The 19304-nt window shown below is 38.1% G+C and overlaps 1 pseudogene; it reads left to right on the top strand.

Annotated features, from left to right (window-relative positions):
* The window catches only part of LOC109064695, a 98762-nt pseudogene that overhangs the window by 61893 nt on the left and 17565 nt on the right, over window positions 1–19304 (top strand).

A 19304-nucleotide genomic window follows, 5' to 3' on the forward strand; every position in this document is an offset into this window, starting at 1 on the left:
CCCAATAAAGTGGCCAGTGAGTGTATACAGTATATATATACATCTGACTGATATGGTGACTAGATATATTTGATACTCCTCCTGCCTCTTGCTGTGGCAGTCAGTGGAACACATCAGTGTCAAAATAATGACAACACACTGTGGCGGCACATGGTCACATGGTCACTTCGGTTCAGCAATAACTCTATTGATGGAGGAGAGAGAGAGGAAGAGGAATTGCTCTGGTTTAAAACAGATTCATCAGGATGCTAACGTGAGTCTGCTTCTGCTCCAGACTCAAATCCCAGACTTTCAGAGAGCTCAGCAGAGCATATAGAGAGATGGAGGCCAGCTGGACTGGGTCACGCTTTCAGGATCCCAATGTAATTTGCTCAGACCTCTCAGCATGACGCCTGTTCACATTTCAACAAGTGCCACTTTTGATTTGATTCATGAAGCAAAGGCTGAAATAATTGTCTTATTAAATGAATAGTCTATCCCAAAATGAAAACACGCCCATGGTCTGGTCACACTCATGTCTTTAGTTCTTCACTTAAAATCTTCCCCTCTTTAAGATGTCACTGAAGCTTTTGCACATTCAAACAAGCTGCATCACAATAAACACAAGAGCCAGTGAAGTTTGTCTGCAGTCTCTCCTTATTTAATGGTGTTGAGTGCTGGCATCATTATTTAAAACTGTGAAAAACTGACCCTTTTGGTTTGTTTATCACACAAAGATAGTTTATGACTTCAGAAGAATTTAAATATATTCATAAAGAATACTTTTATGGTAGCATCCACTGATTATTGTATGTTTTTGGTGTATTGAAAAGAGCAACCTGGACTGCAGATTATCTCCATTTGTGTTCTACAGAAGAAAACATTTTATTTATTCATTTATTTTTATTTTTGATAAGTATCCCTTTATAACAGTATAAAGGAAGTTAGAAACCAGTCTGTTGCATGTCACATGCAGAGGACATGCTGTTTTTTGACAGCTTGTTCTCTTGACTCCAGCAACAGGAAGCGGATTACAGTTGATGGGTTTATTGCTCATGGTCACTCAAGAGTTATCGAGGAATCTCATATACAGCAGGGAAAAGGCTTCTCACCAGATGTTCTTATCAGATGAATGTAAATGTGCTCTCCAGGATCAGACTCCTTCTTCGTGTCGCCTGTATCACTGAGACTGCAGGGCCAAACAGACACACTGATAATGTAGCGTTTGGTGTTTAACAGATTAAAGTCTGTTAGCAGTGAAATGAACACCCACCAGTGTCTTAGCTTCAATAATACACCACAATACAGATATTACAACCACTTTTCTATGCAGATTTGTCTGTGGTTGATGTTGAGGCACTTTTTATGTGTTTCTCCTGTTCAGTTTTGAAAAAATTAACAGGAGAAACACATAAAATGTATTTAAGCAGTAAAAACTTCAACACTCTTAAAAAAAAGGTATATGCTAATCTTATTCATGCACCGTATATAAGCATGCTTATTTTAATGTGAGCAGTTTGACCATCATTTATGTCCTGAAAGAAACTCCTGTAAATCATATTGCTGATTTGTATGTTACTCATGACACACTGATGCAGCATCGACTCGAACAACATAATCAGCCTCTAATTGGCCTCCTTATGGTCCTCCTTGAACTGACAGCCAATCACACCCAAACATCTGCTGCTAATTTGCATACAATCAACATGAACTGAGAGGATTAGTAATGTTATTGTTTGGGCTTATTTGGTTTCCCAAGTTCACCGTTCCCATCCAAGTCCAATTTATTTCTCTTCCAATATTGATCTCTGTCTCTGTCTGTTTGCAGGATTACTTGATGACGCACATGTACGGGAACGCTGCGAGAGATGACTTGTGGAACAAATTCTCTGAGGTGAGATTTCACGCATCTTCTGGGTGTGAGACCTCCATCCACGAGCAGGAATCAGTGCTGGGGTCAGTCAGTGTTGAGCAGCTAGTGAAACTGTGTGTGTTCAACCTACTTAAATTCACCCAGTGCATCTCCTGCAGGCAGGTGTTTAGAGATTCATGCGCTGCATATAGGTCAGAGGCCATTAAATAGCTGCATATCATAAGCTGTGCACAAATTTAGGCCAATACACCACCTACTCACATCGATGCATTTGGGTTTTATGGAACGGCTACATGGGAAAGAGTTTGATATGGAGGCTGGTTGTGTTTGATAGTCTGCTTTTACACTTGAGGTTGCACTTAGAATGGAAATGCTTTCTAAAGGAGAAGGTCACTATTGATCCAGAAATCTGATCACTAAAACCTGCTAAATGTAAATGTTCACAGATACTGATAATAAAGGCTTGCTGCTGCTGATTCTGGTGATTTTAATTAACTTATAAATTACTTGAATCTTAACAGATCCGATTAGTGAAGTGTCACATAATTGCTGACAAGCCTAATGAGTCTCTCAGATTAAACATGAGCATCTGCCCTTCAGCTCAGGTGTAGCCAAGAATAGTGAACATGATTTCACCAAGTACAACATGTTCCTGGATCAACATCCTTGTTGATCCTGGAACAACATTCCAATCAATCAATCAGAATCGAGGGATAAGTTTTCAAGAAATTTCAGTTTTAGGGTTACAATCAGGGTTAGATGCTTCTACACCTTGTTATTCACCAATCATTTCTCTCAGATTTTAGAAATAAATTATGAGTAGGGTTAGGATTAGGGGTAGGGATTGGGTTAGGTCTATATTTTTGGACAGTAAGGTTGATCCAGGATCAACAAAAGTTGTTGATCCAGGAACATGCCTTACTTGGCAAAATCACAGCGACCAGCCAAGAATAACCCAAGAAAAGAGTTGAGTGCCCACCTCTAAAAAGTCACAATTACTTTTTTAAAAAAAGTTTATCGAGTGGCAGAAACGGGCTTCCATACCCACCCCCGAGAGAAACATCAGGTATTTTTCCTGTTATCTGCTAATTCAGTTTCTCTGTCTTTTACTAGTACCATAAAAGCTTAGCAACCACATTGTTACTGGCAGACTTCATTTCCCATAATTCCTTTAGTTTAAATACCAGAACAACAAATGCTGCAATGCCAATGCAAAGTTCCTAATTATTTGGATGGAGGTATCAAGTAAGGGTATCACACATCTAACTGATGAAATGCAGCTTAAGACATATTTGGTCAGATAACAATATGAACTGAAGCTGGACACGTGGTACTACAGGATGCTAATATGTTAGCTCACCTGTACAGTGCAGTTATGAATAATGCAGACTTAATTTTAAAAACCATAACTATCTAATATGTAAAATTAAAGCTTTTTAAGAGGCACATAAGGAAACAAAAAGGTTAATTAAGAAACTTAAAATAAGAGCCAGAGGATCTGTTAGTGACTGTGAAGTAAACGGTTGTAGCCAACAGCCATAATCCAACTTAGTTTAAATGTGGGTTCAAGTCATCAGGTCACAGCACAGAGATGTGCTTTTAAAGTCAGTAAACTTTAAAGTCAGTAAAGTCCCCTCTCACTCGTCTCACAAAGTGTCATGACTTTAATGAGAGTACTTTCAAGCGTAATCTCAAAGTTATTATAGTTTGTAATGGAACAGCAGGACATTTAGCAGCTATCAGCGTCATATAAAGCGTTTTGTCATTCACATTACTCTCCAAAAAACCAGCTGATGGGCGCTTCTTCATTTTCTCTTTCAAAAACAGAATGTATTTAAAGGTGAACTTATGTGAAGGGGCCGGACCTGGACCTCTGTATCCTCTCAGTGGCCGTGTTTGTCAGACACTGATGAATTTAGCTACATTAACAGTCTGTGACAGCCCATCATCTAATGAATACTGATATGCACTGTGTTCATTAGCTATTCATGAAATCCAATTTGCTGCAATAATCTGGCAGTGCTTAGAGCCCACAAAGCCCTTTGTCAAACTCACGACTCGTCGCCGGACCGGCCTTCACTTCCTTTAATTATATCCACCAGGGCAAAGGTACAGTAGCTTCCTGAAAGCCGTCCTATAGAAAATGATTCATAAATGTAGGAACATCAACTGCCATCATCAGTCTCTGTAGAGCCTCTTCTCTATGCACACAGTCAACAAAACATTGACAGCTGTGAGAAGTCGTCCGGTTTCATTTGGCATTTTTTTTAATAGCCGAGTCATCTCATGCAAGCTTAGTTAGTCTCAGATTTAAATTTTCATAATGGTCAGAATCATCTGCTATAAGCAAGAGTGTCCCAGTTACACTGGAGAAGGGAAGTGCACATACTTAGCTGATCTAGTCAGGTTGATGTTTGCAGAATGCAAGAGAGCCTGACAGAGCACTTTTATTTCCCACGGGGTCTCCACAACACACTGACTCACACAACACTGTAAATCTCCACCGGTTTACAGCCAATTTTTAAAGAAACTACCGATTGACCCCGGGAAACATGAAATGCTGCACCTCTTTAAAATGCAGTGAAATTAAATGATGGAAAATATCTATGAAGCCAATGACATTCGCTTTGATCCAAAACCTAGCAAGCTGCCTCACTGTCTGCAGACATCTGCGTTAAGACTGAAGTTTACTCTCAAAATACTGACTTTACATGCATGCTAACAAGGATGCCAAAGACTACAGCCTCTAACTTCAGTCATAGTGCACCTGTTTAGGGCTGGGTAATTTATGGACAACATTTTTTTCTTAATATTTTGAATGTTTCTAGATGTGTTTACAATGTTTACAAAACCTACTGCATTGAAAAGTAAATGAAACTCCATAAAACATTAAAATGCCCCTCATACAATCAGAGAGCTTAAAAAAAAAAATCATACAGAAAACTGCCTGTTGTCCACCACGCTGAGCCATTTATAGTAGCATTTTCAAAGAATAAGGAGGAACTGTGTAGGCAGTGTATTGCCTTCAGGGACAAAAGTCATTAATGAGCCGTGAGATCCAATTTGATGTTTTACTTCTTTAAAATAGGAGGAGCATCTTCCTCTGAAGAAATCAGACTCAAAAATCTAATTCTGCTCTTTTACAAGCGTTGGTAACTCAAAATTGCCTTGTGATGTTTCTGCATATGCAGTTTAAGAGAACAGTGAAGTTTAATCACCTTTCACTAAGAGTTTTTAATTAAAAGTCCTGAATGGGTTTTTATTTCACCCTTGGCTCATTAGAAAAAACATACCTCTACCTACATTTTTGCAAAATTTCAGATGTACCTATATATTCAATTCACTGCAGTTGAAATGAGCACTAGTGGTTTTTATTCCTTTTCACACAAATTATGGTTAGAGTTATCAAATAACAAAGACTTCCACAATACTATGTTATGACCTTAAAACACATAGTGCATGATTTGTAAACTTATTAAAGGGGTCATGTGATGCTGCTAAAAAGAACATTATTTTGTGTATTTGGTGTAATGAAATGTTTATACGGTTTAAGTAAAAAAAAAAAAAAGGGTTCTCCACATACTATACATTATTGTTTCTCCTCTATGCCCCGCCTTCTGAAACGTGTCGATTTTTACAAGGCCCATCACTCTGAAAAGCGAGGTGTGCTGTGATTGGCCAGCTATCCAGTGCGTTGTGATTGGCCGAATGCCTCAAGCTTGTGACGGAAATGTTACGCCATTATGATGCCTTGGCCAGCTGGAGCGACGAGACATCAAACCCATTATAAACGTGATATAAACATGATTTCTAGTCGTGTCTCCTTTTGGAAGACAAAAACAAAGTAGTTTCACTTTCTCAGCGAAACAGCGTCTGAGAATGGTGCTGCAGGTGGATTCTACGAAGGAGCGTAACTTGGTCTTGCAGCAAACACATGTAACGACCACGGGCTGGACTCCGCTTCATCCACGGTGAAAGCCGATTCAGCAATCCACAGTGCAAAGTTGATGTATTTTCTCAGCAACCAGCACGGATCAGCACCAGGCATGACGAAGCGGATATCACCCTCTTTTGGAAGGCCAAACAAAGTAGTTTCGCTTTCACAGTGAAACACACAGCGTCTATACGACATGTAACAACAATACTACAACGAGAATAAAAGGTACACAGTGAAACGGGTGAACATCTCAGCGTTTGCAAATCTTCCCACATACTGACATAGATATAGTTTTTAGAACGAGCCGTTTCAGGGGGCGTGGATGATTGTTAACTTTTATAAAGAATATCTCTTGGATTTGAGACTTTAGTCTTTGCAACTTCACAGATCTTCTTTATGCGCCAAGAGTTTGTAACACCCCAAAGAGAAAGGAAAATTTTAAATTGCATCATATGATCCCTTTAACTCAATCCACTTACTCTTTCAGATACTTATCTATTTACTTGGCATCTTTTACTCAGACAATCTGTATGTGTATGATGTGTTTGGATGTATATATTTTGTTTCACAGGCCATGCAGCGGGAGGGAAAGGACATCAACATCACGCAGGTCATGGACCGCTGGACCCTGCAGATGGGCTACCCTGTCGTCACCATCAGCAAGAACGACAGTCTTGACAACAGTGTCACCATCTCACAAGAGCACTTCATTTATGACACGGACGCAAAGATCCAGAATCCTGAGCTGTTCAACAAAAGGTAGTCTGCCATATGTCAATCGTGACAGGTTGTTACATGAAAATGAAACACCATCAGTCAACTGACCCCTTGACATTGATTCTCCATGAGCTCATACATCAGAAATCCACCATAACATATGTAGCAGAGGAGTGTACGTTTGCCGAACACTGCAATACTGAATAATGTAAAAAGCCCACAGTCAGTGATTCTCCTCCCAGAATTCAATGAAAGTTTCCTGTGATCAGATCAAGCTCAGACAGAAAAAAAAGATTCTACAGTAGAGAAGAAACCATTTTCATCAAAAATGAGATTAAACAATAAGTTATTTTGGAAGAAATACAGAATAATAGACCATGTGGAAATTATAAGCACAGCTAGACAGTTAAAGACTAGCCTAGTGCCCCACAACAGCATAAAGACCCAAAGGATTTCCTCGCTTCCATCCAAGGGATGTGAACAGTTTATTGCTTATAAAGCATACCTTTAGATGACTGTCTTTGTTGCCCCTGCTAAGAAATAAAAAATAGGGTTTTCAGTGGCCAGTCAGCTAAAACCAGTAAACTATCTTAGGCTGGGTTAAGATGTTTTTAGCAGGAAAGTAAGGAATGACACAATTCTAGTTCATATTTCACAACATGTTCACGTTCACAAGCTATCAAGCTGCTATTAACTGAGCGTTTCATTTATTATTAGCGACCCATGCTAACCCGTCACTGCCACATGCTGTTTGGCACCCGTCTGCGTCGTCACGGAAAACTGCGTGTGTCACTGCCAGATAGATTAGTTTAATTCTTCGTTAGAGTGAGATGAATAATTCAATATCGCCTCTGATCCGTTTTAGAAATCCTCCTTTTGTTTTGGATCAGACACTGTTAGCGGCACAAGAATTGAGTCAAGAATTGAATTTTAATGCTGTACTGTCAGTTTGAGAGTGTGGTGTGTGGTGTTAGGCCGTATTGCCATTTAGATGGTGACAATCTTTCTTAATTCAAGAACAATATCAGTGCAAAACACCTGCAATTTGAGGAAATTAGCTCTTGAGTTTGTAGCATGTAATCTGTTTGGAGTATTTTGAATGTGGTTTTCTGACTATAGGTGGTTAATAATGGAATCTGTTAGTTAGAAATAGGAGATAATAATCATAATTCTAGTGAGATTAAAGCATCATTTTTGTCATCATAAACATATCTGAAATATCATCTGCAAGTAATCAAAGGCTTCCTGCTTTTACGCTCTCCATATCAAGCCATCTGGTGTCATAAAAATGAAACATGCAGGTAGAAATCTGTATGTTCACCTCTTTCCGGAGTTCATTTGTTCAGAGCAGACGAAGCCACCTTCTTTTGAATGTCTCCTCCTACATGAATGTGTTTTCTGAGTGCGGCGGTCTTCTGCAGAGGCGTTCAGAAGCAGAACTGCTCCAAGAATCAATAGCAAAGCTGTGTTGCGAGTAGGGGGCGTATCTTTCCTGCTTTGCCCCTCAGAAGGGTTTTCTGCTGAGTACCAGACAACCTGCCAGAATGCAGGGGGATTTGGCACCTTTGTAAATGCAGTGTAACACCTTACTTGAGGGTTTAAGCCAGCCTAACAAAATGTGCTGACAGAAACATTGGCTGCAACAAAAGGAAAACAGAGAAGGTCAGTTTGAATGTATTTTACACTCCTTCAGTATGTTTCATGTCCACTACTCATAGAGGGTCCACAGTCTGTCTGGAGAGGTACAAACTCCACAAAAAATAAATAAATAAATAAATAAATAAATAAATAACTGCACATTGATATTCTGTTAAAGCAGCTTTATAATCCAGTTTGCAAAGAGCCACACACTTGATATGCTAATTCAATTCCTCTTTCAAACTTGCATTAAAGGAATCTTTTTGGATTAAATACAACTTCAGCTGTACTGACATCATCTTTGGTCTGTTATTTATTTCCTCAGTATTTAATTTTGACTTGCCTGTCAGTTTGTAAAAAAGAATAGAAAACATGTTGTGATACTTATAGTTGAAGCCTAGCATTCTAAAAGTAGCTTATGTTAAAAGTTTTTTTTTTCTACAAAGGATGTTGTATAGGTCTTGTAATTTTTATGTAATGCTAAATGTTTCTTTGAAAATTTCACAGAAGCTCACAGCTACAGCTGATCCGATCATTTACATCAGTTTATTAGCATATTTGCAGTTAGCTTATAAAACTTGCATTTATTCAGGGCCACAGTTTTCCTCTTCATTATAAAACCTCAGGATTAAGTTAGAAGTTAGAAAGTGGATATAAGGTTAAATCTAAAATGGTCACGCTGTTCTTCAACACACCTCATCTGAAATCATCAAAGGACCGTTTGCTACATCTAAGATAGTTCTGCAGATCCTGTGCTTATTTTCACCAGTGTAAAAAGTGTAGAGCTGAACCGTTGCTTCATTAACACCTTTGCAATCTTTGTATCTTACCTGACTATTTGGATTTTCACAGCACAGATTTTATGCTGAGGTGATGTTATAGAGAATATAAACAACTTATTAGCGCTTGAAGGCACAAATTAATTTTCTCATTGCAGGCTGCTTGACTGTAATGGGGACGTGCTGTTACTCCTGAGAATTCTTTTACAGGTGGATTATAGAGTCTTATTTTGCAGGTATGTGTTGGTCTGCTTGAGGCTGGTGTGTAACTGTGTCAGACTAATTTGTGACTGAAAGTTCAAGGTCACATGGTGATGATCGGATCCCCACAATGAAAGAACATCATTAAGATTCTGACAATAAAACTGTCACTCCTATTGTTACTATGAGGAAAATGTTCTTGCTCAAGTTAGATACTTCAGTGATCCTTGTTGAGAAATTTGATATATACTGAATGAATTCCTGGTGTTCCAGAATTCCACCACCAACCTCTTTGTTTAGCAGATGTTTAGTTCAATATCCAACAAAACCCAGTCTTTCTTATGTAGCCCATCCAGGAGAACATCTTTATCTTCTTTTGTCCATTTCTTCGTGGTCTCAGTGGTTTCAAACCACTGCTGGATGATTGACTGAAAGTCTAAACAATCTCAAGCTCAACACAAACTCCAGCATGTGTGAATCCATGGAAGATTTCAAATGAAGACACTTGTGTTTTTTCCTCTCTTCTGTGCAGCCGGTGTTGGATGTTGGATAAAAGTGTTGTGAGGATCTATCGCACATGTTGAGCTACAAAAGCCCCCAGTGACTCATTATAGACTGCAAAAGCCAGCCGTCCCTAAAGAGAGCCTGAGATATTATCACACCCGCACAGAGAGACAGTGAGACTGAGACCTCACATCCAGTGAGAGAGAGAGAGAGAGAGAGAAAGAGAGAGAGAGAGAATGCTGGTTAATCACAGTAAATTTTAAATGTAGACACATTCAGACCACAGCTGTTACTCTTTTACAGTGGTAATAAAGTGCTAAAGGCTTAGGAATTTCTCGGTAACACTTTATAATAACTTTCATTAATAAATCATTAACAAATATTATATAATGCTTAATGGATAATTACTTAATATATATTCAAAAAGTTAGAAACGTGAGCTAATGTGTTTGTTAATGTTTGCTAATAAACTTATTAAACATTAGATAATGTTCAAACAAATCATTATTTCATGTAAGTTAAAATGCTTACAAATGCCATTAAACTTTAAATTCCATATATATGAGAATATATATTAGCTAATGATCTGTTAACCATTATATAATGTTTGTTAATGATTTATAAATGAACGTTATTATAAAGTGTTACCAACAATTGAACCTCAGGTAGGAAACATTGCTTTTTTCCATAAACATAACATGATGCCCTCACGTCCCATCTCACACTTTACTTATCTACTGCAGAGGCTGAAATCTTGATTCGTTTTTTTAGCTAAAGCTCTGGGCCATAACACAAAGTTCCTGAGGGATGTAAATAACGATGATGATAACAGACGCTTCCATAAATGAACATAAACATGAGCCACCAAATTACCAGCCTGTGGAGAACTTTAATTTTCTTTTGCTTTCTTCTCTTGTTCAATCCCACTGATGAACAGAGTTTTATGTAAATGTATCAGTGTGTGGTTTCATCTGAACACACACAGATGCTTCTGTTATCACTGGAATTCATAAGTATTGTTATCAGCGCTCTTCTAGCACAGAATCTCTCTCTATAGTGCCCTTACAAACATACGCATTTAAATACTGTTTCCCAGCAGGATCATATTGCTTCATCTTATGCATAATGCCTTTCTGACTGTGCTATAGTTTCCTCTGTGATATACTGTAAACTTTCACCCAGTCTGCTGTATCCATCGTTTTATTAACTATTTTTTAGTCAGTCTTTAAACAGAATCCTCATTTCGGCTTATTCAGACGTAATTAAGACACATTAAATAAAATCATCTCACTGAATAATTTGAGGTGAGTCACCAGCAGCCTGAAAAAGGATTTTGTCCATTCCTGTCAGTTTTCCAACCAAACACAAATCCTTAATGATCCAGCTCATTCCCCACAGCTGAGACTGATGTCACAAAATAATTCATGCTCTTCTCATATTAAATGACTAAAGTTTGACATTTTATGAAGAAAATGTGGTGCGTGCCTGTGTAATGTTCACTGCTACAATGCTAGGCTGCTGTGACGGTTGACAAGGTGTTGCTATGTGGTTGCTAAGGTGTTCAGAGTATTTTTAGCATGTTGCCTCAAGATATCACAATGTCTTGTTCTAGTTAATGAACAGAGCTTTTTTAAGCAGTTAGCAGTATGCTAAGTAAGCAAAGTCGCTAACCGAAGGCATTTAGTGATTAAGCTAAGAGAGTAAACTAAACAGAGCTTTTTTAAGCAGTTAGCAGTATGCTAAGTAAGCAAAGTCACTAACCGAAGGAGTAGAAACAATCAGATCAACGAGAGAAAACAACGGTATACAAGTGCTATGACAAGTCTCAGTTAGTCTAGTACAGAACACGTAGCCAGGGGTTTTTTTTTTTTTTTTGAATATGATAGACAAGAAAAAGAAAAGGTACGTACTAGGATTAGTTAGTTAAGTGCAGGAAAAAAAGATGAGTCTTTAGATGTTTTTTGAAATGAGTAAAGACTCAGCTGTTCGAATTGAGATCGGGAGGTCATATAGCAGATGATTCTGACCATTATGAGAATTTAAATCTGAGACTAACCAAAGTCACTAACCGAAGGCATTTAGTGATTAAGCTAAGAGAGTAAGCTAAGCTTTTAAACATTTTTGCATTGTTAATATAATGTGATATGTATTTTACAAGACATTCATTAGCATATTTTCATGATTAAGTATAAAAACAGCATTATGTATTGTTGTATAATTTCTTATCAGGGATTGAATAGAGTAAAATGGGGCTAATGTCACACCTTAAGGCAAATGCACTTTTCCCTGTTTCCATAGTGACTGATTTCACTTTTGTTTTTAGTTTTTTATTGAACAACACATTCTGTGGGAAAAGAAATCATATAAAGCAGTTTGTTTTGTTTGGGGTAAAAGGCTCACCAGCATGTGGCAAAAGGCCCCCAGTATTATAGATACAAATACGATAACTAAAGTAATATGTTTTGCATAATATCAAAGTTAATACTTGTTCTCAGCCAGTGAAATGGCTTTTTGAAGAAGGGGAAAACTGTTAAAGTAAAGTTCAAATATTGTGTTTGGAGTGTGTTTAAATGGTTCGGTCTTGCTTTAGATCTCTAAGGTTACAGTCTTTATTGCTGTTGGTCGGCTCTGCTGTGCTCTTGTCGTCTGGGGTAGTTTACGCTGGCAGACAGCAGACCACGTCCACCTGTGTGTCAGCCATTCAGACAGCTGAATGAGGGGCGGCCATCCATAGTGACAGCTGTCAGACAGGCTTTTACTGGATGTGCACTCATACCTAGGGATGTTTATACACACACTAACACATGAAAGCACACACTCACAGATGAATCGACGTCAAAATGAGATGGTGACACAGAACATGACAGCGATCGGGTGACGAGTGATATTCAGTGTGTGTGTGTCATAGAGAGATAGCAAAGCACTCTGGGAAAGAATAAAATCTGATTTCATTGAGCTCTGACATTGCTGGGCTATCTTTCAGCTTCACAATCATCTGATATTTCTGATTTTGTCACTTTGCCTGCTTGTGCCGAAACAGAGAGGATATCACCCATATATATTCCATAAACGCATTAAGTCTTTATGTGTAAGATTATGTGTGTCATACAGTAGGTCTCTGCAGCAGTGACATTTAAACCCCTGAGATCAAATGGAAGCATTTCAGCTGTTATTTCTCTCTTTGTCTCATTTCAGCTTCCAGTGGCAAATACCGCTTACGCTGGCAGTGGGAAACTCCAGTCACATATCAACAGAGACCATCATTTGGGTCTCCAATAAAACAGGTACCAATTATGACAAATGTTTTCATTGTAACCACCAAATAAAAAAAAATAACATATTTTTCTTATATCTTGAATCACACATGAGTGTACCCATCTTATTTATTTATTTATTTAAAAATGTTTTAAAATGTATTCTTCAAGGTTAAAAATGATTTTTACACATGTCATGAATTATTCATTTTGTCGCACCATGTGAGTCGCAGAATTGAATTTGGTCTGTGAATGATCCGAGTGGCTCAGAGCTCAGAGTTCCTCTGATTGTGAGAACAAGTAACAAGCCTCCATTTTCTGCTCACCTTCTCTGAAAAACAGCCTTCATCAGGGCTAAAATGCAGATCCACAGCGGCGCGATCAAGAATACGTCTTGAAAGTCATTAGTCTTCAGCGACTCTTGAAAGAAACAGAGACTATAACATAGAGACCCCATTTATGTGCAACTCACCACCTGACTCTTGCAATCTGGCCACTGATGGTTGGATGCTCCCTGGATCACGATACACTTCAAATGCACTCAAAAGCACTTAACCGGTGCATTTGTTATCCATGAAAAAGCACAAGGTCTGGCTGGAATATTACAAGATGAGAACGCGGCAAACACATTAGATTACAGATGTTGTGCATTACAAAATGCTGAATGCATCGTCTCTTCCTGTACATTTTCATGCAGGACTGCTTCTATGAGTTCATTCCAAAGATGATAAATGCACTGAAAACTGCAGAATATATCAGTACATATGAACTATAGCGAGCAGTTTGTTTAATTTTCTATTATATTTCATTAGAAATGCAATCAGTTTACTTTTATTCAGTTAAATTTTTTAAACACATTTTGTTTCCTTTATGATTTTTTTATTAACTTAATTTACTGTCTTTTGTCTAATGATCACATCTGTCTGTGATTGTCTACATGTCATTTGGTGCTGTGTGTTTCTGCTCATTTGCATGTGATTTGAGCTACACTGAGCTGTCAGAAGTGTCATTAAACATTTGTTTCATGTTCTTTTTTTACTCATGTATTTATAGAGACACACAGAGTGGGTCACGTGGACGGTGAGACATGGTTGCTGGGCAACATCAATCAAACAGGCTACTTCAGAGTAAACTACGACCTTCACAACTGGAGACTTCTGATTCAGCAGCTGATGACCAACCCAACGGTACAGCACCCACAATGCCGTTCTTCCACCTCTCTCAGTCCATCATCTTTCCTTTTTGAGAATTTCCTTTGATTTTTCGTTCCCCCTTCTGTCAGGATTCTTCCTTTTCCTCATTCTCCTCCTCACTCCCATCTATCCTGCATGTTTCCTGCTGCATTATAAATGTCTCTGCTGTTCTCCACCGGCAGATCATCTCCGTGGGCAACAGGGCCGGTCTGATTGATGACGTCTTCAACCTGGCGAGGTGGGTTCTGTTTGTTACACGGCCCCTCTGGAAACATGCAGAGTCATTCAGAGAGCCTGAAACCTGCACTACAGAGCCATTTAACATCCTTCACACCCCCACAGAGACTTGCTGGACTATTCAGTCTAATTCAGCTTTATTTGTATGTGCTTTTTATTGTCACAGTAACTGTCACATTATTTCAGCAGCTAGTTCACCTACCAGTGAGAAAAAACTCTTAGAATATAAAAGCCTGTTGAGACCAAGCCTGGATTTTCAGCACAAAACACATCAGCCAGATTTCAAAATGAAACATTTAATCTCTAAGAACTTTACTATGGTCGACATTAAGTAATTAAAAATACATAGAAATGCATAATGAAAAACAATAATTATTGTTATAATTTATATATATATATATATATATATATATATATATATATATATATATATTAATAGGCTTTATTTCTGAATCACACTTAACGGATAAATTAATAATTTCTGAAGGCTTATTTCTTTTTTATAAAAAGCTTTTGATTATACTGGAAGATTGTTCATATATGTCAGTCATCAAACAAAGGATCTTGCAGTGACTCAAAGTTACAGCTGAGAACAGTGCGAATCAATCCTGGGATTTCAAAAGGTTACATCATGATTAACAAATCTGTATCAAAATCAAAGTGTTGCAAAACAGTGGTTTTGCATTCATAACACTCTTCAAGCTGATTAAAATAGCATCACCGGACAATGTTTAGATATTTGATCTGCTAATGCCAGGTGAATCAAATTGAATGTGATCATGTCATATTCACCAACTGTAGGAATGCATCAGCAATATATGATAAGTATATTAATCTTTGCAAGATGGATTGCTTTGTGTAATCATACCAGCAGTACTAAGTCTGAAAGATTTAGCAATTTGGCACCAATGACACCTCTACTTCTGCAGGGGCGGTTTCTTCATTAGGGCGATAGGGTGACGCACCACCAAAGTGCGCAAAGGAGGGATTTTTTTATTAGCACATTCAACCACAGCTGTCACTGTTCTAGACAGTTTGTTCTACCTCTATATATATGGTCCAATCATTGTGAAGTCATGTTCTGTGGAGTACCGGCCCTTTTTGGGCGATTTCACTCTGGCCGAGAATCGCCCCAATTTTTCTTATAGACTTCCATACAAAGATACTATTTTCAAACTGCAGGCACTGCAGTGCAATCTCTATGAGTTCCGGGAGGGCTAACACTTATGTGCTTTCATCATCATACGTAACCTTAACTTGTGCAGCGATTGGTGGGAACAAACATACCCCAGAGTGTTAAAAAGAAATATGAAGTCAGACTAGTCTGTATGAGCTGAATAAAGCAAACCAGTGAAGTTTAGATGGATGACGATTGTAATGGAGGTAAAGACAATTACAGTGACATACAGCAATTGGCAAAGACTCAAAAAAGAGTCGCACAAGACAGAATTTGGCTCAAAATCAGACATAAATCACACAGTGTATGCCCGGCCTTATTATTAATAATAGGGCCTGTCTGTTTTCAAATCTCCTTCAGTCAACCAAGTTGGTGATGTGTTCAGCAGGTGCCCTCTTATACTGTTCCGGGCGCCCGCCTGTGACGTCACGGGCTATGTGGGCCAATGCGTTTCACACCTGCTTCAGACACCGGTCCTGCTAGCGGCAGTTCCCCAAAGTGTTTGCCAGTACAACACTCAAAATTTGAGGTCTCATGTGACGAAGGAAGAGTGTGAAAAATTGTTGTTTTTAGTACACTTCACCAAACCCACACTACAAGAGAATCAATAAATGAAACCCAGTAAACCTAGAGAATATTATTTGTGAAATTAGAGCAAAATATATGGCTATTATGTTCGCCCATCTATGCAAATATATCTTTATGTATAGAGACAATAGAATAAGGTTAATCACTGTCTGTCACGTCAGTTTGTAGTGAATGAATAGTGAATTAATTCTAATTCTATTTTTATACAATAAAAATAAAAGATGCTTCACTTAAAAAGCCTTGGACGTGCCTGTTCCGTCAGAGTCACCTTAAGTCATGCAGAAAATATAGTTTTGTGGGAATCATCCTCAATCTTGAACTTAGTAAAACAAATATCTTTATTTAAAATGTTTCAAGTCTTAATACTTTTCCTTTTGTTATACTGTGATAAATCATAGTGGATTTTATGCTAAAATTATTGGATGTGGTGCCCTACCTAGAAAATTCTCTACCAGCCGCTTCAGTAAGACCTTCATCACTGACAGATGCAGTTCTTGTACTGTAAGTCTCTTTTCTTCTTTAGCCTGGAGGCGTTGCTGAAGAAAAACCCTTTAGCTCATCAAGATGAGACCTGCGGTGAGACTATTGAGCCGTTACAGCAATAGTGGATAATAAGAAAGCGAGGGAAAACCTCTGTGTTCCCACCTTTCCACTGCTGCCTCATTGTGTTGATCCTTCAGAGCTTCAGCAGCAGCTGGAAACTCATGAACCTCCATTAATGTGAGAGGAGGAAGAGACAGAACGATAAAGGTAGATAGTGAGAAGAGGGCTGATTTCTGATAGAGTCTCCTCTGAAAGTTTATAGTGCCACAATCTGCCAAGCTGCCATTAGTCCCTTCAGGAATGACTGTTCTCCCTGAGGTCCTCTCTATTCAATACAAAAACTCTCACTCATTCTGCTTAATGAAAGAAATATTCAACCGCTGGCAGCTAGAATTAGTAGGCAGCCAAATCAGCTTTTGAGTATCACTGATGGACTTTCTTAAACATTGAATTTTGTGTATTTGGGTGCTGCTTTGTACAGATTGTGAAATTCAGTCATTTTTATTCTTCCACCAAACTAAATAAGGAAGCTGCCAGATGCTCTGCTAGCATTAGCTCCGCTGTTCATCATACTGAAACGACATGCTCATATGCCGGCGCTGTGCGGCTCATGTTGAGCTAGACAGGAGACTAACAGGCATATGGAGAATTGTGTTTTTGGCCACAGATGTTTCCTGAACATGCCGATTCAGTCAACTGACGACAAACCCGTAGGGAGACTTGTGTTTATTGCCATCACTTTGGGCCGAGAATAGAAACCTGTTCCGCTGGATTGTGGTACGTCATGTTCATTTAGCCTGTTTATTCAGCTCGGCCTTGTTTACCGAAGAGCTGGATAATTGAAACTTAACAGGACTGAAGGTAAATCCTTTTGTTCCTGAGTTTTGATTTCAGTCTGGTTTGTACATATTGTTTCTCTCTGCTGTTGTTTACAGCTAATCCTGATAAATAAGAGCGGATGTTAACAGAATGTCTTATTCAACCTCAGGGCTCAGATCTGTGGAGGTGGTTACTGGCTCTTATGTACTTGAAAAGTGAAAATGCCAACCTGCATATTAAAAGCGTCATCATCGTTAATCACAATGTGTAGAATGTCTTGTTTCTCTGTAAATTACTGGGATGATGAAGAGTGTTCATATTACTGAATGGGCGCTGCTGCCTGATCAATACTGCCTCACAAAGCTCAGTCAGCCTTTATTGTGATTATGAATTACTCGATCAATTGAGTAGAAAATATCTGGCAATAGAATAAAGTTTAAGAATAAAGATCATATGTCAAGTGCATTAATAATTGTTGAATGTGATAACTGGGTTAAATGCAAAGCTTTTCAACTTTCTTAAAAATATTGGTACTCACTATTTATTAACTAGTTGCTTATTAGCATGCATATTACTGGCATATTGGCTGGTTATTATTAATTTTAAAGCACATATTAATGCCTTATTGGCAGAATTGTACCTTAAAATAAAGTGTGATCAATATATATTTAGAACATTTATTCATATTTTCTGGAGCACCAGCTCTATGGAGGTTTTGTTCAATTTCACAAAAACATGTCTCATATTTCAGCCTGTAGTCAACTTTAATGCATATAATAAAAAGTCCCTTTAAGGCAAGTCATTGCAAAAAAACACTCAGGCATGCAAGTGCAGCTCCTATTTCTTTGAATGAGGAAACATCAAATTCTTAAGTGACGTGATGACTTATCGATTGGCTCTTTTATTCAGAAGGCGGGGCTCCATTCGATAGAGCGGCCATGTTGAGGGTTTGATTTTTTCTCCATTCAAAATTTTTCAAAATTCTTTTCCTTTGACAATATTTTTATGTACATAGAGCGATCTCATTAGACTCTTGAGTCTCAGTGATGGAGTTTCGTAATAGGCCTGTTAGAAATGCTCTGCTAAAGCTCCAACTAAATGAGCTACAATTACAGGCCAATTTAGAAAGCCAATTATTTATTTAGGAAACAGTTATGTTACTCTTTATATACTCATGAATTAAAAAATCCATTGGAATTTTTGGATTTTCTTTCAATTCATCAATGGTTGTTGACAATAATTTTAGCAGACATAGCCAGCTCTCATTGAAAATGAATGATGTCAGGCTATTTTAAAGAGCCACACACTCTAATTTTCACCTTGCTGTTCTTCTGGAGTGCTATTATCAATGATATATGGCCTTCATGCAATGCAACACGTGTTTCTCTGAGCTTGTGTGTGTACTGTCACGTTCCTGAAGCGTGAGAGTGATCAACTCATTCATTACTGTGCTCGATAAAACAGCAGGGAAACTTCAATGCCTCATGACAGTTTTATGGTAATGTTGCATTTATATTTAAACTACATTTTGCCTGCGACCTTCGATGAGAAAGCTGAAGAATTCAAAAATACAAGGAAGAAAGGAAGTTTTATGAAATGGAGAAACTGAATGGCCTCCGTCTCTGTTGTGTAAACGTAATAATAATGAGCTGAAGAATTCAAAGATACAAGGAAGAAAGGAAGTTTTATGAAAGGGAGACTATCTATCTATCTATCTATCTATCTATCTATCTATCTATCTCTCTATCTATCTATCTATCTATATATTTTGAATGAGAAATTATTAAAGCCTGTATGTTATATTTAGTCTATTAATTACTGGTGTTTAACTCTCAGTCACTTTCTAGAGGTTATTGTGACCAAAC

The sequence above is a fragment of the Cyprinus carpio genome, chromosome A4 (assembly GCF_018340385.1).
Source record: "Cyprinus carpio isolate SPL01 chromosome A4, ASM1834038v1, whole genome shotgun sequence".
In the NCBI taxonomy this organism is placed as follows: domain Eukaryota; kingdom Metazoa; phylum Chordata; class Actinopteri; order Cypriniformes; family Cyprinidae; genus Cyprinus; species Cyprinus carpio.